The following is a 23,962-nucleotide window of genomic DNA, read 5'->3' on the forward strand; positions in this document are numbered from 1 at the left end:
GTACTTGTCTTTGACCACACCAAACAGTATTTAAGTAAAGATATTAAAAAATACAGTAAATTGACTTAGAACAAAAACTGATTTTAAAATTGTTTACATTTGGACTAAACTGTCATCAATACATTTTTAATTTTTCTAAATTGTTTTAGCTCTGATTTGCAAATGGTTTGGTGACCCGAAAATAGTATACCATGGAGCTTGATCTAGCTAACCTGACAAACCTCCCAGTAGTTGCACTTAGAGTACAGCGTAAGTCCAAAGGAAAACCTGCTGTTTACAAGATTTGAAAAGCAGAAATGAAGGGCCTTAGTCAGCTCCAGGAAATTAAGGAGAGAGGAAGGATTACATCTCCAACAACCTCTTAGAGGAGGATGATGGCAACTTGTCCACTGCTTTTAGCATGAGGTCTATACATCCAGTTAATAGCAAGATGGGACGCTCCCTCACTTGGGCCCCATTAGTGCCCCTCAGAGAAAGAGAGCAGGTGGCTCAGCTAGATTCCCAAGCTCTAGAAGAGAAGAAGTTAGACCTAGCTAAAGAGAAGTGGGCAGAGGGAAAAGCAAGAATTAATGGTGGCAGCGAAGAAGAGGAAGATGACGAAATGTCCATGGGTGGTGGGCTTGATCACAAACTTCCCAAGGGGATCATTCCCAAGTACCAGGAGGGCGATGATATTGATAGGGGGCTAACACCATTCAAAACGGCCCTTTTGATGAGAAGGTTTCACTCCAAATACTGGGGTTCACTCCTGTGAGAGTTGATCCTAATAGCTGGGTGGGAAGGCTCCTGACCCCAGAGGGGTAAGCTGCAGAATCTAACTCCTACATGAAGCAATGTCCGATCGGAAATTTGATCACACCCCAGAGCAGTACAAGCTGAAGTTCAGGGACACCCAGAAAGTTAGCACTTAATGCTGGATGGACTTTGTAGACATTTCAGTAAACTCACTAGAGGGCTGAATACAGGATAACAAGGTAAGTACCTATAAATGACTCTATACTCTGTTCACGAAGGAGCACATTTTGAGTAATTGTACCTCAGATAAGTTATTCTAGTATCTAGTTCACTGGTCCCAGGACACTGGGGAGACAGCTGATAAGTGGGTAGGTACAAGAGTACCCAAGAAGTTCCAAAGGGGAGACTCCAAGAAGGAGATGTTATTCTCACAACAATTTAAGGAGGGAGGTTGTAAGCCCATCTCAGAGACTCCATCAGTACCCCAGAACCCTAAAGAGGAGGAGAACAAATCTCACCCCAACTCTGATAATCAGCTTCAGGGAGACCCAGGGCTAAAATTTCATTGAATAACAAGGTGTGTTCTGACTGTCAGCAGTAGGGTCACTTCAGAGGTGACCCCACCTGTTCCAAGAAGGTGGTTAGTACTAAGTTGCACAGCGAAGTCTTTGAGGATGACTCCTCAGATGAGGAGGCCCTCGTAGCATTGTACTGTGAGATAGGTCCAGATGGTAAGCTGGTGATCCCTGGGGTCGGAGTAGGCTTTTCTGCCCCATTCAGTTGGATGATATCTCTACCACTGGCCTGAGAGACACCTGTGCCTGTCACCATGGTGAGTGACAGGTTGGAGTCCCCAGATCAGTATAAACCAGTAGAGTTAACAAGAGTAAGGGTAGCCCCAAGTGAAGTCACAACCACACCCTTATCCATAGTGCCCCTGGGGTGGTAGTCATTTCTGACCTCCCCCCCCCCCTTAGAATTATCTTAGGAAATGGTCTCCCATGCATTGGTCTGATCCCAGATGGGGCAGTCACCAAGGGAGCTCACCAACACAAAGTACCTAGGGAGCCATTCCCTACACTTAAATGACTGGGGTCCCAAAAGAAAGGGAAAAAGAAGATGAAAGGGAAGCCACTGTTAACGAAAGTCCCAGTGACTGAGAAATCTAAAATTGGCACTGGTAAGGCTTTGCCCCGTCTAACCCAAAGGAAGTCCTGAGCAGTCAGGCAGCTGTCAACCAGCAGGGTGCCCTTCACTGACAGAAGAGCGAGTGGAAGAAGCATGTCTGCCACAGGACATGGTATACCCCCACAATAAACAGCAGAAGAGATTTTAGGAACCCACAGTTGCTCTTAAATCAGCTCAGCCACCTGTCAGTGGAAAACTTACTGTGTGGTTCCGAATTCTGACAGCTGTCAGAAACCTCTGCTGGGTGCTGGCCTTAATGGCAGCACTGTACTTGGCTTGGAAGGCAGACCTCCATATCCAAAAGTAATTTAGGCCCCCTGACCCTGCTGGTGATGGTGGGGTTGCTCAAGTGTTGGGTAACCTCTGTGCGTAAAGAATGGAGGAGGTGGGCACCTCACTCCCCAAACTAAAAAGGGAGGATGAAAATAAGACAGCTGTAATGAAGTTTCAGTTTCAAACGAGTACTGTTACTGTGGAAATGGATCAGCTTCCAATAGGAAGTGACCTTAGCATGAGTATGTAAGGCAGTGTAGGCCCTACAATTATACAGACTGTTTTATTTATTTTCTCCCTAGCCTGAAAACCCGGGGAATCTCTCCTAGGGCTGGGCTGAGTCTCCTGGGGTGTTGGCTTGGAGGAGGAGGTGGGGGTTGAGGAGAAACCAGGGTTTTTTGCAGCGTCCCTCCACTTTTTGACCCCATTTTGAATACTAGATCCTGATTTCTGACTGATTGTGCCGTGGGATCTGGAAAAACTGCCAATTTTGTTTTCACTATTGTAGTGCATTAGCTCCATAGGCTAATATGGGGCGGCTTTATTAAACTTTAACAAAGTCTAATTATTGACAGGAGTGAGGTAAAATGATACTTCAAAGCATTTAAATATTAGTAGAATGAATCCAACAACTTGCCAAAGTCAAAATAATTGATTTATAATAAGTTATAGAACTTGCTTTTCTGATGGGCCTAAATCCAGCTCTAGAGTAGCCTCTCCTGATTGTCTATCGAACGCCTGGAGCACAGGTGCACTCACAACAGCAGCCTCTCTGACTCAATCTCCAACCACAACAACTGGATCACTGCCTGCAGTGACACCAGGGCACCCTTGAAATCTAACAAAACCAAAAGATCCAGACTGCTCAGGACAAACACCACACAACCAACTAGAGCGTAGAGGGGGGGGTGTGCCAAGAAAACAAATACAGGACCATCATCAAAGTTGCCCTCAGACGGTATTCACACCACCAAATGCCCTATACTCACAAACCGCATGATACCAGCAGCAGAGTTCTTCACCATTGTGAAAGATGTTGCCTCCCCTGCAACCAGCTTTACCAGCATCACCTCCTCTGCACCAAACTGTCTCAGTTCTTCTGCAACAAGATAACCAACATATATAACAACTACAACATCCAACCGGACGCTCTGACCTAGAAACAAGTCACCCCATCTGGACCATGCAAAACTAACACTGATGGCCATGGCCTGGCCACTAACCCTGTGCATAGTTTGCGTAGTAGAGCTATGCGTAGCTGCGCAAAGTGCACTTCGCACTACGCAAGCTACACGTAGCTACGCGAACTGTGTAGTGCACTGTGCAAAATGCAGTTTGCACCGATTGCACAGTGCTGAATGCTTGTCCGCACTGTGCAATCAGTGCAAGCAGTCGTTTTCTGCCGCTTGAGTAGATTTGTCCTCGAGCGGCAGCTTTCTCAATGCGGACTGGTAGTTTTTCATCGCAATCGGTCGCAAGCATACGCGACCATTCGCAATGAGTAACCTGACCTCGCGTTGAGAATCTTGCCGGGAGGTTTATTTTCCACACTCGCGTTTGCCAACTTGACATTGAGGACCGCGAGCAAGCACTGTGCTTCATGCAATTTGTGTAATGTGTAGTTGCGCAACCTACACAAGTGTAGAGTAGTCTTACGCCCAGGTCTACTGGCCACCATCACCACAGAGGAAACACTTCCACTATGCAACCGATCCACTTTAAGACCCCTTTGTCACCAGTCCCACAACATCTTTATAAAGGGACTGCAATCTATAAGATTTGCACTCATCCCAATCTTCAACCCTTTCGTCATTGAAGTTTCCTACACAGATGCCTGGAAACACACCACAGTACTCCCCCTCCTCAAGAATGAGTTTGTGGACCCAACTACACAAGCACATTACAGATTCAGCTCCTTGCTACCCTACCCAGCCAATTTCCTGAAGATGTTTCCTACCCAACCACCTCAATTAAAACAATTAAAAACACCTTGTCAACTCCACTCAATCTGGATTTAGACCAAACCACAGCATGGAAACAGCCCTCATCACCCCAACAGATGATGTCCAAATGATCAGGGACAATGGAGGTATGCAAACGTCATCCTACTGGACCTCTCTGATGCTGTCTACACTGTATCCCACCAATCCTCATCAAATAACTACATAGACCCCACCCCCAAGAGACCACTACACTGCATATGCTCCTTCCTGACAGGTCATACTCAGTCAGTAAGCTTGGCCCCCTCCTGCTCGATACCTGCAACCACATCTGTGGAGTAAAGCACAGCTCATCTCTCAGCCCGACCTGCTTCAACTGTACATAATCACACTTGGCACCAACATCCATGTCCCCAAACTCAACCTCCTATCCTATGCCGATAACACACAACTGATATTCTCCCTCTCAGACAAAACATGTAACACCCCTAGCAAGTTTGCTGCCTGCACGACCGAAATCATCAACTGGATGAAAAGCAACTGTCTGAAACTGAACACAAACAAGACAGAAATAATGATTTTTGCTAAATCTTCTCTGTGGGATTCCACTTGGTGGGCATTAGAATTCAGTCCTACACCCACTAACCACAGCAAGCACCTCTGCATCATCATCGGCAATCAATTCACCATCAGCACCTTATGATTCCACTCTGTTAACATGGTGAAGAAAATGCTGAAATGTCTCTCCACCAGAACGTGCAGAACCATCCCACAAGCCTTCATCACAAGCAAACTGGACTACTGGAACACCCCCTATGCCAGGATCATCACACTTCTAACAAGACACCTCCATCTATACAGAACTCAGGAGTCAGGTTCACACTTACATCATCCCATACCTCAGGTACCTTCCCTGGCTTCCTTTGCTGCACAAACAGGCTCTTTTCAAACTCGATAAACACACCTTCAGAGCAGTGCTTAGTTTGTAAAAAAAGTCAATAAGGGCCAAGGCTCTTGTCAGCAGGCCACTTCCGCTTACACTGCCCATTTCTGCTGTCAATTACAGTAACTATTAACAAAAAAGAGCTGGCTCTAATCAGTGAGGCTGAGCACTTATACCAATATAACAAAGAAGAGATGCCTAAACTGATACAATTGTTCAAACAATAATTTAGCTCAAACAGAAGAAAAACTAATTTCAACCAGAGTTTTGCTATTCAATAGCCATTTAATCATTTTAAATATAAAACATTGTTACTACATAAATTCATGAGAAAATTGCATATATTAGATCAAAGGAACACAACACATTTAGAAAATAATATATACACATTTACACCACTCAACCATATCACAGTCATTCAAATCACATTCATCCATTCATACACAATCTAGAGACAGAGACAGAGAGAGGCAGGGACAGACAGAGACAGATAGAGACAGATTGATAGAGAAAAATACAGATAGAGACAGAGACAGATATATATATATATATATATATATATATATATATATATATATATATATATATATATATAGAGAGAGAGAGAGAGAGAGACAGGGACAGACAGAGACCGATTGACTCAGAAAAAGATAAAGATAGAGACATTTAGAGACAGAGACAGATGGAGACAGAAACAGAAAGAAAGAGAAAGAGAGAGATAGAGATAGAGATAGAGATAGACAAAGACAGACAGATAGAGCCAGTGAGATGGAGACAGAGACATATAGAAACAACAAATAGAGACAGACAAGGACCGACAGAGATAGAGACAGATAGAGATAGAGACAGAGACAGAGATAGATACAGAGACAGAGAGACAGGGCTAGACAGAGACAGAGACAAATAGAGACAAATAGAGACAGAGATAGAGACCTAGAGAGACAGGGACAGACAGAGACAGATAGAGACAAATACAGATAGAGACCAATACAGATAGAGACAGATGGAGAAAGACAGAGACAGTTAAGGACAGAGACAGATAGAGACAAAGACAGATAGAGACAGAGACAGACAGAAAGATATAGAGATAGAGAGATAGAGAGAGAGAGAGAGAGAGAGGGATAGAGATAGAGAGAGACAAAGAGACTGAGAGAGATACATGGAGATAGATAGAGACATAGAGAGAGAGGGATAGAGATGGAGATAGATAAAAAAAGAGAGATAGATAAAGAGAGAGAGGGAGAGATAGAGAGAGAGATAGATAGATAGACAGAGATTGATGGATTAATGAGTGTATGCCGGGTCTGGTGGCTCAGTGGACTAATGCGTCCCCTGCAGGGGCCTGTGTTCAACTACATGGGCACAGGTTTTTTTGTTTCTGCTCTAGCCCCGCCCCCCCCCCACTGACCCCACCCCCACTGGTATGGCCCTCGGCCATGAACCACACTGTAAATTTAGCCCCCGAGAGAAAGTTTGTGAGTGTCCATGCACTACTACAAGTGTTACAATTCTGACAATTTTAGGACTCCAAAAGCTAAAACAATGGCTTTGGCAGCAGGTATTAGTCATTCTCAATGTATATTGAATTGATAAACATGTTGTGCTCATCTCTGACTTAAAATAACAGCGCCACCATATGGCAGACTGTAATAGGTAGCTGTGCTGACAATTAAGTGCCGATACAGAGCACTGCAAACCACTAGCTCAAATTTATCAAGGCTTCAAAGGCTTACACTAGCACAGCCTATCTCAGTAATCACATCACATTCCTTGATCCCAACAGACACCTTTGCTTGGCTGGACTCATATTTGCACATACTCCTCATATACAAATGGCCAGATGAGGAGGTAGGACTTTAATCTACCTCATTTTTAAAGCCTTTAAGTACCGGCAACTGTTCACCAGAGGTTGTCTTCCAGATGTGGCTTTTTCAATAGGGCTCAGTAGCTTGGTATGGTGATGTAGTTTCTTTTACTTTTCAGAATTGTTTCTCTACAATGTAGAATGTTCTTGTTGGTTTGCGGGTTAACAAGATTCCAGGTTGGCCAGTTTCTTCTGACCGCGGACGCTGTGGCTAATAAATCCAGTTTTTGAAGATCATAAGTTTCCTGCCTCTTCTTTCACACTGCGCTATCACAATTTGACAACAATTTTAGCCACAGCGAGGAACATACGCAACACTGTACTACCGCAACTCATTTACCGCAACTCATTTACAGATGGAACATGTAGCATGTCACAGATGAAGAATGCAGAAGCAACAGGCCAATCATTGTGCATTTTATGGGTTTATGTATAAGACTTTCTTTGAAGCTTAGTGTCTTTCATGTCGAGTACGCCAAATTTTGAACATTAGTATGGCACATTAGATGTGATAAACGTTAACGTTACAGTGTGCGCGTGCCAATGTGTAGTTTGTCACTCGAACACTCACCTACCATTCCGAACTGCACGCGCACAGCACTTCTCAGCAGCGTTCCAGCGTGGCTGCTTTTTAGTTTTGGCACGTAGGTGGTGAAGCGCATGCACGGAGAGGTCAGGCATTGATGATTCTATGTCATCAATTGATTTGGGGTAACCGGAATTATTCCCACTCCACAGGAATCCTATTACTTATTATGGGAGGAAGATTATACTATTTGGGTATTTTAAGTGTCATCTCAAGTTTAAAACTCGCACTATTTTTGGTAAAGTGTACGTTGCCAAGAAAGGTTTAAACATCCTTGGTTGGTACCACCAATTGCTTTTTGGAATGACACTTAGGCCTGGGAGGAGAGTTCAGGTTTCTTTGGTTATTGATCACAGTTCAAATTGGACTGGGATGTTTGGTTCAGTTTTCAGTGACAAGTTAGGTAATGTCAAAGGGTACAAACACAGGATCAAAGTTCAAAGAGATGTCACTCCTGTTAAGCACAAATTAAGAAATGTACCTTTCAGTGTTTGTGATGAGTTAGCCAACATTTAAAAAAAAATATGCATGGATGGTGTGATTGATCCGATTGAGTCTTCTTTGTGGTTGACTCCTTTAGTTATTGGCAGTAAGAAGAATGGCCAATTGAGAGTCTGCATTGACCCGAGGAGCCTTAACAAAGCTATTTGGGTACATTCACATCCTTTACCCAGAATTGATGACATCATCAGCGCTTTCTCTGGTGCAAAGTTCTGTTAAAAAATTGACTTAGCGTCCGCCTACCATCAGGTCGTGCTTGATGAATCTTCATGTCACCTCACAGCTTTTGTGTCACCGGTGGGGACTTTTCAATTCAAGAGAATGCCTTTTGGCTTAGCGTCGGCGGCCTCCGTTATTCAGCATGTGCTTGAGAATGTTCTAAAAGGAATTGAGGGTGTTGTGAAATTCCAGGACGATATACTAGTCGCTGGTGAAGATCTTATAATACACGATAGATGCATGCACGCTGTGTTGGAGAGTCTACAGATGTTTCGGGTTGTTGCCAACCCTAGCAAATGTGAATTTGGAAAAAGTGACATTGAGTACTTGGGGCATGTAATCTCTGAAAAGGGGGTTGAGCCCTGGCTGGGTTTAATCGATTAAATCCCTAAGGCCTGTACCCCCAAGAGCAAAGAGCATGTTGCGTCCTTTCTAGGTCTCTGTGAATTTTACTCGAAGTTTATTCAGAAATTTTCAGCAAAAACTGTTAATTTAAGAGAACTGTTAAAAAAATAAATTGTGCGGGATGAATTGTGTTAGGATAAATTTCAAGCCTTGAAGAATGAGATTATGTCGGCAGGTGTTCTTGCACCATTTGATCCCTTCAAAGACTGCATTATCACTGTCGATGTGAGCAACAATGGTTTAGTTGCCACCATTTTTCAGCTTAAGGGTTCATCTGAAATGACTGTTGGTTTTGCCTCAAGGTCTTTGAGGTTAAACAAAAAAAAGTGTTCTTGGTTATTGAAAAAGAACTTTGGGTTGTTCTTGGGTGGTTGGACGATTTAAATGTTTTATTTGGGGAGGAAGTTTACCCTCAGGACCTGCCACAAACCTTTAGTCAGCATTCTGGGTGTGTCTGTCATTAAAAATCACACGCCCAGGTTTGCCAGGTTAAGCTCTAAACTTTTGCAGTATAATTTCACTGTAGAATACATTTGTGGTGGAAAGAAGACGAGGGCAGATTATTTGTCTCTCTCCTCCCTGAATTTTACGTTTTATCCTGTAAATGTTGGTAGTATTGATGTGTGTCATGATACTACTTTCACAGAACAGAAGTGGGTTGATGAATCTGGAAAAGATGTGGAACTTTAATGCGCCAGGAAATTTGTCATGGATGGGTGGCCCAAAGAAAAAGCCTTAGCGCATTGTTTGCAAGCTGTTTTCAAGGTTGCTGATGAACTTTCTATCGACAAAAAAGGTATGCTGGTACGTGGTGATACATTTGTTCATCTTGTTGGTTTGAGAGGCTCAGGATGTATGGTCAAGGGGTCATTTAGGTCAGACCATCACCAAGAGAAGGATCAGAGACACTTGGTGGCCGGGCATGGATACTGCCATCATTCCTTGTGTCATGTGTGCCACTAGCAATACGGGCCTCAAAACTGAAGCTGTTTCCTTGCAACCTGTCAGTTTGCCTGAGTGTGTGTGGTTCAAACTGTCTACTGATTTTATCAGTCCTTTTAGTATATTACCACGCAAATTCAAATTTTCTATTGTAATTGTGACTATTACACTAAATGGTGGGTGCTGAAATTCGTGGAAGAACCCAACATCTCTGGTGTTGTCAAGTTTCTCAGTAATTCATTTTTAAGAGAAGGGGGTCCCAAAGAGATTGTCTCTGACAATATGGTCTAGTTTGTATCAAGGGGAATGAATACAATTCTGTACAGAAATGCCATTAAACACAAATGTGTTGCCTTATATCACCCACAAGCAAACGGGCTTGTAGAGAAAATGAACCGCACTTTGGTGGAATGCATACAGTGGGCTATACAGAACAAGGTGTAGTTGTGTCAAGCTGTGGAGGAACTGTTATGGTCATATAGGTCCTGTCCCAATGCAGTTTCTGTTGTTTCTCCATTTGAAATCATGTGGGCGCCCACCTGCCTTCAGGTTGCGTCCTGCATGGTTGAGGGAGTGTCAAGCCAAAAGTGATTGTATGTTGGGTGTGGATGAAATTGTTAGACCCTGTGTTACTTAGTTTCAAGCCAAAATGAAAAGTCAGTATGATGCGGTGCATAGGGAGCAACCCATTAGGTCAGATCTGTGTGTTGATATTGGGTTTGTGTCAAAGATCCCAATCATGGATCATTCTCTTATTAAATTTTATATTTCCAGCACAAAAACTAGAAAGCTGAATAAAAGCGTTCTACCAGAATTTACGTACAGAGACTGGAAAGCTCTGGAAAAACTGAGTTCCACCACCAATGTCTTCAATGTGGAAGAAAGCTTCTCCCCAACAAACTCGGTCGAATACAACTACAGAGCCTTTAGCACGAGGATAGTATCCATCACGGACTCTCTTGCCCCACTAAAACATTGTAAACCTAAAGGCAGAGCACCTGCTCCATGGTATAATGACTCCCTGAAAATTCTCAAACTAGCCTGCAAACAGGCTGAGAGGAAGTGGAGACAGGGATACTGTGACAATAATAAAATCATCTGGAAAAATAAGCTCCTGGAATACAAATCTGCCATCAAAGAGAGCAAATCGACCTATTACTGCTCCACTATAGTTAACGCAGCTAATAGCTCGAAAAGTATATTCCAGATCCTTGATAATCTCATTCACCCTGATTGCGCCAAGAAAACCATCCCCCCTCACAGACCCTCTGTGACAATCTCGCACAGTTCTTTACGGACAAAATCGAGACCATCATAAACAATCTGGCAACTCCCCATCGCAAAATAATCTAAATTCCCCCGGAGTCGACACCACCAACCGTGATCCACCGAGTCCAGGCTGTCCACCTAGGGAAGGTTTACAGGCCTTTCCCCCTATCCCCGAAGATGATTTCGAGAGACTGGCACTTGGAATCACCTCTGGGTCCCCCCTGGACCCACTGCCTCCAAAAACCTGTAAAGCGTGTGGAACTGTACTATTCCACACCCTCCGGAGGATCTGTAACCAATCTCTGTGCTGTGGTTTCGTTCCCACCCCCTGGAAGCAAGCACTCATCACCCCGTTGCTGAAAAAACCATCCTTGAACCCAGAGTGTCTTTCCAACTTTCGACCTATATCGCTTCTACCCTTTCCAGCGAAAGTGGTGGAATGCTGGGTCAGCTCCTGTCTATCGACACATCTTGAGCAGAGTCACGTTCTGGACGACTTCCAATTCGGATTTCGGCCAGCCCATGGCACCGAAACAGCAGTGCTCACAGCCATGGAAGAACTTCGTATGCGTGCAGACAGGGGCCACGCAGTAGCCTTGATCCTGCTGGGCCTGTCTGCCGCATTCGATACGGTTAACCACGTAATTCTGCTGAAGAGGTTGAGAGAGGTAGGGGTTGACGGCACTGCCCTGCTCTGGTTCCATTCATACCTCAGAGATAGGAAACAAGCTGTATCCCTCCCCCCTTTTTAATCTGCTTTCTCCCCAGTCCCTCACGGTGTACCCCAGGGTTCTTCTATCAGTCCGATCCTTTTTAATGTTTACTTAAAACCATTGGTTACTCAAATCAAAACCCACAGAATGAAACAGTAAACTATGCGGACGACACCCAGCTCATTCTTTCTTGGGAGGGGGAAGACTCAATCCCCATGGAAGCTTTTCATGATTGCCTAAGAGACACAGCAGGCTGGTTGCACTTGAATTCCCTCCAATTCAATTCCTCTAAAACCGAGGTTTTGTTTTGTCCCGGAAGCCGAATCCCCCGCCCTTTACCTGTGGAATTCTGGCCCCCGGAAAACTCAGATAAACCACAACCGGTTACCAGTGTCCGCAATCTGGGTGTCATGCTAAATAACAACCTTAGCATGGAAACGCAGGTAACCAAAACAGTCTCTACCTGCTCGGCCCTTATGTGCTCATTGCGCAAAATCCTGCCACTACTCCCCGCCCAGGCTCGAGCATTGATAGTCAGGTGTACTATTCTTAGTCGCCTTGACTACTGCAATGCTCTCCTGCTCGAGTCTCCAGCTGTACTATTGGACAGACTCCAACGAGTCCAGTCGGAAGCAGCCAAATTGGCCCTTGGTTGGACCAGGAGATCCTCGGCCACAGCAGCTTTAGCAGAGCTACATTGGCTTCCTTTGAAGCAACGAGTAGCTTTCAAGGCTCTCTGCTTGGTCTTCAAGGCATTACACGGATCTGGCCCCAGACCCCTACAACAAATGTTTTCCTGGTATATCCCCACCAGAACTCTACGATCCGCTACAGCCTGCCTTGTGACGGTACCCAGATTTAATAAGGTAAGGACCGGGGGAAGATCTTTCAGAGTGGCGGCTGCTAAGCTTTGGAACAGTCTGCCCGCCGACATTCGTCAAATTCCACAGCTCCTGCCTTTCAGGAAGCGAATCAAAACATGGCTCTTCCCCTAGTTTCCCCGCCACGTCTATCCCCTTAACAGATTCCCACTGCTTCTAGATCAGGAGTAAGCTCTCAGCGCCAGGATACCTGCCAGGTGACAGCCGCGCTTTACAAGTGTTTTAAATAAAATAAATAAATAAATATGTAGCGAAGGGGAAGTCAAAATTGAAAGCACCAGTGAGAGTTGAAGTTGTGACCAAGAATTCTGTTTGCACGGACAGGAATGAATGGTGGAACAGGGGAAGAGTTGTGAAGGTGCATTCCCACAAGCCTTTACTTCCTTCCTCCTCTTCTGATATGACTGATGTCAGTTCTTCCTCTAGTTTTGTTCATCTTCCCAAACAGAAGAGTAGTGGTCAATCTATCACCAAACCTTTCAGGTGTCGTGATTAACACTTTTGTTTGTTTCTTTTTCCAAACAGAGGAGTAGTAGTCGTACTATCACCAAACCTTTCAAGTTTAATGAATAACTTCTTCATTCGCCTTTAGATCGTTTGCGGAATACCTTTAGTGATATTTATCAGTTACTGTTTCTTCCTTTGTGCACATGTTGCTGTTTAACTGCAGCTTATTTTCATTTTGTTTTCCTTTATTTGTTTTCATTATTTATTTGTTATGTTGTTGCATTTTTTGTATTTTGTGTAAAAGAGGGCGATATTGTGGTGATGTCATTTCTTTTACATTCCAGAATTGTTTCTCTGGAAAGTAGAATGTTCTTGTTGGTTTCGGGGTTAACAAGATTACAGGTTCGCCAGCTGCTTCTGACTGCGGACGCTGTGGGTAACAAATCCAGCGCCTGAAAATCATAAGTTTCCTGCCTCTTCTTTCACACTGCAGTAATACACTTGGTCTTAGTACCAGGATGCTCCTGTCTAAAGTGCCAGGATACCTCTACAAACACACATAACGTACATAACAATCTGATGTGATTAATCTGATTCTGCCTGCTATTCCCCATCCCTATTTTTTATTGAACCTTAAGAGTCGAACTCATAATTTACCTTATTTTATTGCCCTTAAGTTACTAGACATTAATAGGAACTCCAGGTTCTAGAATTGCCAGTCACATTATAAGGTACTTGTGAAGTTCTGTCTTCAATGATATACGGAGAGAAGACTTGTGAAGAATAGAGGTTCTTTAATGTAGCTCCTTCACAGCATACGGGAGGAGGAGACGAAGATGGCAGGAAGAGAAGACTCGGAGGGGTACGTTCGATGGAATGCTCGAGCTATGGGTCGCTCGAGCGGCAGGAACGTGGAGTCTTTAGGGCGCTCGAGCGGAAACTCGCTCGAGAAACTGATATGCGCAGCGAATATCAAGTGGCGCTGGACAGGTAAGAACTGTCAGAAAATAAAGTTTTTTTATACGACCTTATGAAGAGTATGCGCGCTTCTTCAAGGAAAAGTTCAAGCGCACTCCAAATGTCGAGAAAGCCTCCCAGTGCTTCAGCGGATGCTGGTGATGTGAAGGAGAAGATCCCAAACGTTGCCAAATGTTAAGTTCTGTCTTCAATGATATACGGAGAGAAGACTTGTGAAGAATAGAGGTTCTTTAATGTAGCTCCTTCACAGCATACATGAAGCACGTCAGCAAGGAACAGGAGTCAGGCAATAACTGACAACAGATAGAACATGAAGCATAGAATCCAAGAGGCATTCTAAGCAATAGAGACAAGTAAAGAATGTAGATAGCCTAAAACTCTAAACCATAGATACCACAGTACTTCATAATGAAAACCTAAAAGATGTTGGGAAACTGGGAAGTTAGTGGATTTAACATTATACACTTGTTGGCAGATACCCCATTATCATCAAACTCTAAATGAGGCCAGTAGAGTTTTTTTTTAACTTAGTGATTTCTCAAGGTCACAACTATCAATAACCCTGTTGTCCAAATTCTGTGTGACATACATTTCATACAGTTTAACCAATAAATAGTTAAAGTTTCACATGCAATCAAGTGTTTTTATTTTTATTACAAAGTTTAACTTTAGTCCAAGAATAGGACTGATAGTTCTCAACAAAAATTATTAAGGCTCTGTACATTTTTTTTCAACTGCACACCTTGAGGACTATTTGACAGTCTAATGTAAAAATAGACTAATTCGACTGGAAGAAAAATCTTGATCCCTGACAACCATGCCCTTGAAACTAAATATAGGTTTAACGGGCCAAATAATGCACCTGGGTCAGCTAACTAATCACTGGGCTCATGAGTTTTGAAGAAGCCATCTACTCGATGACCTTCACCGACTCAATGTTTCAGTTTAATTCTCTTCATTAATGATCTTGTCTAAACGCTAATCACTTTGTTTGCCATTTTCTAAAAAGGCATCAGAGAGAATGATCTTTGTGCAATGGGCGAGTAATCATGATTTGTGGATGAAGCGCCTGCAGGCTTTGAAAATACAGTAGTACCTGTCAGCAACATTTCACTGAATTAGGTGTTCCATATACCATTACTTGCAGTGAAAAAGTAAAGCAATCTGCATAGCATTAACATGTGCAATCATATGTATGTTAAAAGTTCATTAGCATGAAAGAAGAAAAGGTATTGACATATACAATGTAATTATAGTACTAAACCGTGGCATATTTTACAATAGGATGAGAAGGAGAAGGTTTCCAGGGCAGCAGAAGGTCAGCAGCACGCCCTTGTATCCTTAATTCTGAGAGCTGCTTTACCTTTGTTTTAGCTGCCTCGCATCCTTTGATATTCAGGAATCGTAGAGATAAGATAGAGCAGCATCATGTATTCTTTTTCCCTATACTTCACTCTTTATTTTTCATTCTATCTGATTTTCCACTCCCTCACTCCTATTTCTTTCTTCCATATTTACGCTCCAAACTCATTCTAAAGTGTCCCATATCCATTCTCCTTTCCTTCACCTGTTTCTTTCTCTTTGTCACTCTCTCTTTTACCTACCTGTTTTTTATGACGTTTCCATCTGTTCATTCACCTGCAATACTTTTCCTTTTCTCTTAGTCGCCCTCGATTTTCTCTTATCTCATCCTATTCGCCCAGTTATCTTTTCTCTCTTCGCGCTTGTCCAATCATACCGTATCTTCTCCATTCCCTTCTTTCTTCAGTTGTCTTTCACAGACTGCCACTCGCTGTCGTGCAATTTCTACTGCTCTCGTCTTTTTTCTGTTCTCTGTTTTTCCCCCACAGTCCTATTTATACACTAACGTCTGACGCTTATTTCGCTGCTGCTCACTTGACCTTTTTCTTATTGTCCACTCCCTTTTTCAACTCAATTTCCAGTTCCAAAAAGGGATGGCTGGTATCATGCACCTCAATGACACTTTTACACCCGAAGTCTCTCTTTATTACTCCTGATATCACTACGCAATTACATTCTGAGGTAACTAACGATGAAAGGGAAATGAAAGCAATGGGTAGAACTTCGAAGGCCACAGGTCCTATAGTAGACGAGAGTACATTTTAAACCTATAAAATGTGTACCATAGTCATTGACTCAGTTGCAAAGTCCAGGAAAACAGTGTGAGGAAATGGAGTTTGAGAAAGGCAAATTATTACTTCCTATCAGGTGGAAGTGAACTGTGGAGAATAAGGAAGTCATTTTATTCCCTTGTGTAGAGGGTATACATTTATTAAGTGAGCTTTATTATTTGTTTTACCCTGAAAGCTTTAATTTGTTGCTAGGGCTAAAGATTTTAGCAACATTTTCCGTAAACTAGGGGCCAAATGTACGACAAAGTGGCGGAGCGTGTTGTTAGCCTCCTGGGGTTAATGACAATCTCCGCCACTTCGGAAACGCAAGGCTGCACAGCTGGGTGGCTACTCTATACCGCTGATATAGCCAAGGGAATAAAATTTATAAAAGTAAACATGAAATCATTAGCGCAATCAATTTAGGGCACTAGCACCTCGATAAAGAACTTTAACTGGGAAGTATATTGAATCTACACCTTAACAAAGGGTTTACATAATGTTCAAGTGAAGAACAATGATTTTGCTGAGCTGAAGAACTGAAGGTCAAATCTAGAGAAATCAGTGTTCAAAGAGCGATTAAAACAAAAGAACAAGGACAATGCACTTTAAAATACAGGACAACGAGAAAGAAGACACTTGAATTAAAATGTACCTCAGCCCAATAGCACTTTAAATACTTAGGGCCCGATGTAGGTCACCAAATTCCGGTCGGTAACGGCCGAATTCGGCCGTTACCGACCGGTATTTGGTGATTGAGATGTAGGGGGCTATATTTTATAGAATCGGTAAATTTACCGATTCTGTTAAATACTGAATCGGTAATTTTACCAATTCGGAAAATTCCTAATGTAGGTAGCACTGTTTCCAGTGCTACAGGCCTTTCAGATTCGGTATTTTACCACCCAATCCAATTGGGTGGTAAAATACCGAATCCAGGTGTGCATGCACATGTGTGCATGCACACCTATGCCATGTGACAGACAGACATGCCCTTAGGGCATGTCTGTGTGCCACATGGAACACATGCCTGTATTTGGGGTGCTAGAGGGTTTCAAAGTGACACCCCCTGCACCCTTGCTGAAATCGGTATTTACCGAATCGGTATTTACCGATTCGGTAATGCCCATTGATTCATATGGGCTTCAATGTCCATTGGAATCAATGGTCATTGCCGAATCGGTATTTACAGAATCGGTAAATACCGAATCTTAACGATTCGGTATTTTCCGATTCTGTATTACCTACATCTCCCCCCTCTATTTTACCACTTCTAAAATACCTATTTGGTATCATTCAGTATTTAAGAAGTGGTAAAAATGTAATTACCTACATCGGGCCCCTTATCTTGCACATTGGGAAACGGAATCGCATAAAGCCCTGAGAAACACTGTCATGCACCAAATGGCGAGTTTTTCAAGTTGAGGCCATACAAGAACTGAATTAATGTAATTTCAATATTCATTTTTAATTTGGGGTTATATGACCGTTTTTTAAAAGATTTGTCAGAAATATAAGTTTATAATCAAATTTTATGACATTTAATCAATGAAATATTCTGTAACGGTTTTTATTGACCAAAAACATAAATAAATAAAATAAAGTAAAAAGATATATTTTGAAATACTTGTACAGTTTGTTTTGAGGGTTAGATAAAAAAATTAGTATCCTACTGCCTTTCCTTTCACACTCAGAAAGATTGTCACGTAGTTCACATTACAAAATCCTCCCATTTTGCAGTTGGAGAAAGAATAGTAGACACATATATCTACGTTAAAAGAATAAACAACTGTTAGAATTGAGATTCCTGGTTAACTGAGGTATACAACCAAGCCAGGTGAGAACCACCACTCTAGTCAGGATAAGCTAAAATAGACAATAAGGGAAAGGGTGCTCCCCCTCTGGTAGCTTGGCACAGAACAGTCAGGCCTATCCACAAAGGCAATGTGTAAAGTATTTTTGCACCACACACACACACACACACACACACAATGACACAATAAAAACACCAAAAAAGGCTCCTCACTGGTTTTGAAAAATAGAGAATATTTTTCTGAGCAAAATGAGACCGAGCCAACAAAAATCTAATAAGTAGCCGTCAAGATGCAATTTTTTAAAGAATAGACTAACATTAGTGCTTATAAGTAACTAGAAGTCAAAAGATTACTTGCAGGACCAATGCAAATCCAATGTTTAGGCTAACCTCGATCAATGGTAGGCTGGCTACAAGACCCAGCCAAGTCCTGCTGAAGAAATAACTCCAGTGGAGTTTTTGTTGAAATCGAGAGTCTATTGACATCCTCGAGCCGTGCAAAGGGGGTCCTGCGTTGTAGGCAGGCTCCATTAAATTGAATGCAATGCATCGTCATTGATACATGCAGAGCCTTGTCATCGAGCTGTGCAGGCTGTGGAACCCTTGATGTCAGGCAGCCTCTGCGTCAGCATCGAAAGGCAATGCAAGTGGAGTTTCTCACACAGTCAACGCAATGTACTGGTTTTATGAAAACAGCTGCAAAACCCTGAGGCACAGAGCTTGGAATGGGCATTTCAGGCAAGGGCAGGAATCACAGAAGGCAGAGTCCAACAGCACCAACCGAATTGTAGGAAGTATTTGTGTCTGTGACACTTCAGAAGAACAGGAGGCAAGCCAGCAAGCCCTTGGAGATCACTTGGCGGGAATGCAGAATCCTTCCAGCAGAGACAGGGAGCAGCAGGCTGCAGGGCAACTAGCAGAAAAGCAGTCCTTTTAGAAAAGCATCCAAATTAGTTCTTTAAGCAGCAAAACAGTCCTTCTGATAGAGGTTCAGGTCAAGATCCAGTAGTGTCAGTTTTTAGGGGTTCAGAGGCCCAGTACTTATACCCAAAAATGCCTTTGAAGCAGAAGTTGACTTCCACAGAATTCCCAGAAGTGCACAAGGATTCCTTTCAACCCAGTCATGTCTGCCAGGCTAACACTGGGGGGTAGTGTAGGGCTTTGAGTGTAGACAGGACACTACCTATTGAAGTGTAAGAGTCAGCCACTCCCATTCCTTTCCTGCCCAGGGAGACCCATCAGAATGCCGGTGAATGCAAATGAGTGCTCAGAATGCAGATGAGCTTCACCTTCATGTGCTTATCGCAGTCTAGAGGGAATGCACAATGTGTAGCTGTTACCCAGCCCAGACATGTATTGGCGACAGGCTGTCAGGCACAAGGAGCAGTAAGTGCAGAGAAATGTTCACATTCTAAAAGAGGCATTTGTAAAACAATAATGCTAAATCCAACTTCATCAGTAAAGACGATTTACAATTACCATTCCATACATAACAAACACGAAAAAGCTACTCTTCTTTGATCATGAATTACAGCTTAAAAGAATCTTAATGAATTCCGAGTCCTGGCCAATGGGAGGGGTAGGCCTCACAGAAGTTAAAAATGAATTAGGCTGTTTCTTACTAAGAGGACATGTAAAACATAAAGGTACATATCCTATCTTTTACTTACATAGCACCCTGCCCTTAGAGGTATTTGGAGCCTACCCTAGGGGTGACATATGTAATAAAAGGGAAGTTTAAGGCCTGGCAAGTTGTTTTAAATGTTCAGTGGAAGTGGCAATAAACTGCACACACAAGCAGTGCAGTAGCAGGCCTGAGACAGGTTTGAAAGGCTACTCTTTGGGTGGCACAATCCAGCACTCTAGTAGCATTTGAAGTACAGACCCTGGGTACATGGTATACCACTTTACGAGGGACTTACAAGTACAACAAATATGGCATTCAGATATACACCAATGTTATCACATTTAGAGGAGAAGCACATGCACTTTACCACTGTTTAGCAATTGTAAAGTGCTCAGAATCCTAAGACCAACAACAGGAATTAGCAAAAAATGAGAGGCGAAAGGCAAAAAGTTGAAAAGACCACCCTAAGGATTACAGGTTTAACAACACAAATTTTTAACAAGACAGGGTCTGACAGTTTCTGTCTGTGACAAGATAAAAACTAAATCTAAAAGCACCTTTACTTCTTGTTCACCTTCCGAACTTCAGCATGGTTACTTGTGTGTGCTGCTGCGCCACGAACCCCCAGTTCCGGTGCCTAGGCTTATTAATGAGGTAGGCATTATTCCTCAATGAACACAGTCCCTGTGCAGATCAAAGGACTACAATGGTGTATATAATCAGTAACAGAGAAGAAAGAATACTGTGGCACAAACAAACAGTCACACTGTAGAATTGCCACATTAGTTATTACAATTGGCAACATAGAAATATATTCAATAGTGGCACAGATGAGTGACACTGGAAGGCCACCACGGCACAACCAGTGGTATAGATGAAGACAGCAGGAAATAAACAAGCATTTGCAATGCATCAGGTCTCGCCTCTGGGACCACATAAGTGTTTAGCTATGCAGCATATTATCTACTATAATATATTAGCTATTAAAGACATTAAAGTTTGGGGTAAATTTTCATGACTGAGAGCACTCACATACCACCACTCTCACAACCCTTAGTCAATCTAATGTTAGTGCATTAGCCAATATATTTAGTGGTGGCTTTGAGCCTATCAATAAGGAAGCTTGCAAGTTATCAGCAGTCTAACCAACTGATTCTATCATGCTTTTTGATTCTAATATGCATGTTTGTTTGAGGAACTGTTGGGGATTGTCTGAAACCTATTGTCCCAGAAGCAAAGTAACTAGTGTTTTTTTCCCCCAAAATTGGCAGTTAATAATTATTCTTTGGGAATGTGCCACTTTATTCGCATGGTTTTTCCCTGCATGCAAATACAACACGGTCGTTACAATGACCGCGTTGTAACACCACATGCCATTACCCCGCAAATCATAACAACGACTTGCTCTACGGGGGTTGCTGGATGTTGGAATAGTATAATTTACTATTCCAACTCCAGTATGTGCAACAGTAGGGAAGGTGTTGGATTGTAAATCCAACAACTTCTGCACCCTCCGCAAGTCGTTGTTCCGACTTGCGGAGGAATGGTATGCATTGTTACAACTCAGTGTAGTGTTTCCCTTTTTCTTTCCTCGTGGAGGCTTGCATGCCTCAGAGACTCCACGAGGAAATGGTAGGATTAAAATGTTTGGAAATGCTTAGCGTTGAATGTTAACGGACCAGGAGTCCGTTGTAAGATAGCTGTTGACTTCTGGAGGCTCTTGCTGTTCGTTGTCTGGCTGATTTATAATTAAAGTCAAGTTTAACTTCTTACCTTTAGCCTGGATTCACTACATGATTTATGGCGATGATCTCAGCCAGACTGGACCCTTGCATTCGCAGAAATCATTAATTTCCTTGAAATTGACAAAAGAATTGAGGACGTTTCGTCAAAAGGAACTTCATTAGACCAAATTTTCTTTCGGTTTGCTTCCAGCAAAAGTATTAGCTGTTTCATCGTAACTCCACACTTTTTTCATCATCTTCGAGGAATGCACCTCCTTCATTGTGTTAATCTATTTCAGGAAAGAAGTCTGACGAGCTGCGTTGGCGGTGAGTTTCCGATGTGCATTTCGTGTAAAAGAGTGATACTTTATTTTCATACGCAGCGTTTGCACAATTTTACAAACATTTCATTCTGCCAAATTGTTGCTGCAAGCTTCATGTGGTGCCATCTATGTGAAAATGTTAACGCGGCATCTGCAGAACTTGGCTCAGAATTCATCCAACCAAGTTCAGTTTATATCTGTTTGCATTTGGTTCTTCACAATTGTCATCTCGTCGATTCACACAGACTGTGAAGTGTGAATATTCTCTAATTTGGGTTGAACTTCCAAGACTTACCTTTGCTCATTCATACAGTCTTGAAAGTGTGAGCCTCTTTATTGATCTTCAGCTCTGATTGTTTGATGCGAAGAAGTAAGTAGATTTGCACAGCTTTTGAACTCAAGTTCTTAAACTATTTACTTTGGTCACATTTACCCACACATATGTTATGATGTTAAATATTTGAATACGTGTGTCTGTTTTTCATCTGCATTATTATTTTTTTTAAAAGGAGTCTCTCACTCTATGATTTATAAAGGTGTATAAGTATATGGTAGAATTTATGCAGGGTTGTTATAGCTCTTACGTCATTTAACTTTAAAATACACATAGCTCTGCCATGCTATGTTAGTAGTTGGTCTACACCAACTACTGAATTGGGGTTAGAGGAGCACTCTGCTTTTAAACTCTGGTAATCTCACTTGTTTTCGGTCTATTAAAATTTAAACCAAGCGTGCAGCTGAGGTAGCACGTCTGTCCTGTTCCGTGCCTGACTATAGAAATCTTATCTTAAGTGTATACAGCACTTAACCCCTGCGCACTGTTACTACTTGCGGAAAACCGCTACCCATTTATGAATACAACAACGCTTATAGAATTTCAACAGTAAGTGTATTTATAACATGTTTCCACAACAAATGTACTCTTTTGTTTTACACTGATAAACACAAAGTATGTTATTACATTTCAACACACAATATATACAATATAAACATAAGTAGATGTCGAATCTTTCATTTCTGGTGACTTTTTCTTTGTTATGCCCAATGCATTTCGAGCTCAATGGAGCTCTTCCTCGGGCGCCTGTGAAACTGAATATGATTTTCAGTTAGTAAATTCATTCAACTCATCATGGCATCACGAATCTTAAAGGTTTTACAAAGCAAAAAATGTATGGTAACATTCACTTCTAAAATACCCTTCACCAACACCACAGTGTGTGTGAAAAAAATCAAAAAGACAAACTCACTGAAGTCGCAATGAACCAGAAATCTCCTCTCCTAAAAGAAAGTAAAACACTAAAACAACCTCCATCTTTTCTTTTATTGTAAAGTCAACTACCTGACAAAAAAACCACAAAACGCTAACACAATCTCTTACCTTGAACACTCAAAGCACTGTGCTCAAACCAAAATCTCCAACACACCCAGTCGTCCCTCTTCTCCTGTGAATACATAGAAAACATCAGCTCTACTCCGGGATCCATAACCCTGAAACACTTATCGGCTCAACCACCATTGTTCCAGAACCTCACCTCGCTAGTAACTCCTGAGTGTGCAAACCGTTTCCCTCTCTCGTTCAAACGCTCTCACTATGGGAACCGCTGACAGCATGGATCAACCACACCCAGATCTTTAAAGTGGTAACCAATGTTCAACATTGAAAACGGACTAAAAAACGAACACCTACCAACTAAACCCCGAACGCCATATTTAAAGAGCAAGATGACCCTAGTAAAACCAAGAATCACAAAGATGATAGCTATACACGTGTTTGAAATAAAATAAGAAAAATAATAATAATAATAAAGTGAACAGAAAAATGTTACCATTTAGTCGAATAATGAAACAACAAAATGCAGATAAATACAGTTAGATGCAGACATCAATCTCGTACAGCATTAAGGCGAAAGAGGAATCATAGAAAACATGATAAATCGATTTTCTCATTAAGACCTTTGGGTTCTTGTGTGACAAGATATCTTATCCAGTGAATTTCTCTTTGGAGGAGGGATCTGGATAGATCAACCCCCTCGTATGCTCTTACTACCTCTAGAATCGAAAACCTGATCTGGGCTATGCTGTGGTTATTTTCATTCTAGTGTTTGGCCAAATTACTCTTGACATTTTTGTTTCTTATTGTACTCTTATGTTCAGAAATCCTTGTTTTGAGTTTTCTTTCTGTTTTTCCTGTGTAAATTTTCCCGCAGGGACACTTTATGTAATAGATTAAGTTCTTGGAGTTACAATCCCCGTTGTATTGTAAAGTCAGTTCTTTACCCGTTTGAGGATGATGTAGCACTTTCCCTTCAATCACATTTGAACAATGGACGCAGTTTTGACATTTCTTCATGCCTCTATGAGTTGCTTCTGTGTCTCTTATGGGGGTCATCAGCAGTTCTTTTAGATTTTTTGATCTCTTGTAGGCAAATATAGGCTTGTTTGCGAAAATCCCATTAAAA

Source organism: Lissotriton vulgaris, chromosome 2_1 (assembly GCF_964263255.1).
Source record: "Lissotriton vulgaris chromosome 2_1, aLisVul1.2, whole genome shotgun sequence".
NCBI lineage: Eukaryota > Metazoa > Chordata > Amphibia > Caudata > Salamandridae > Lissotriton > Lissotriton vulgaris.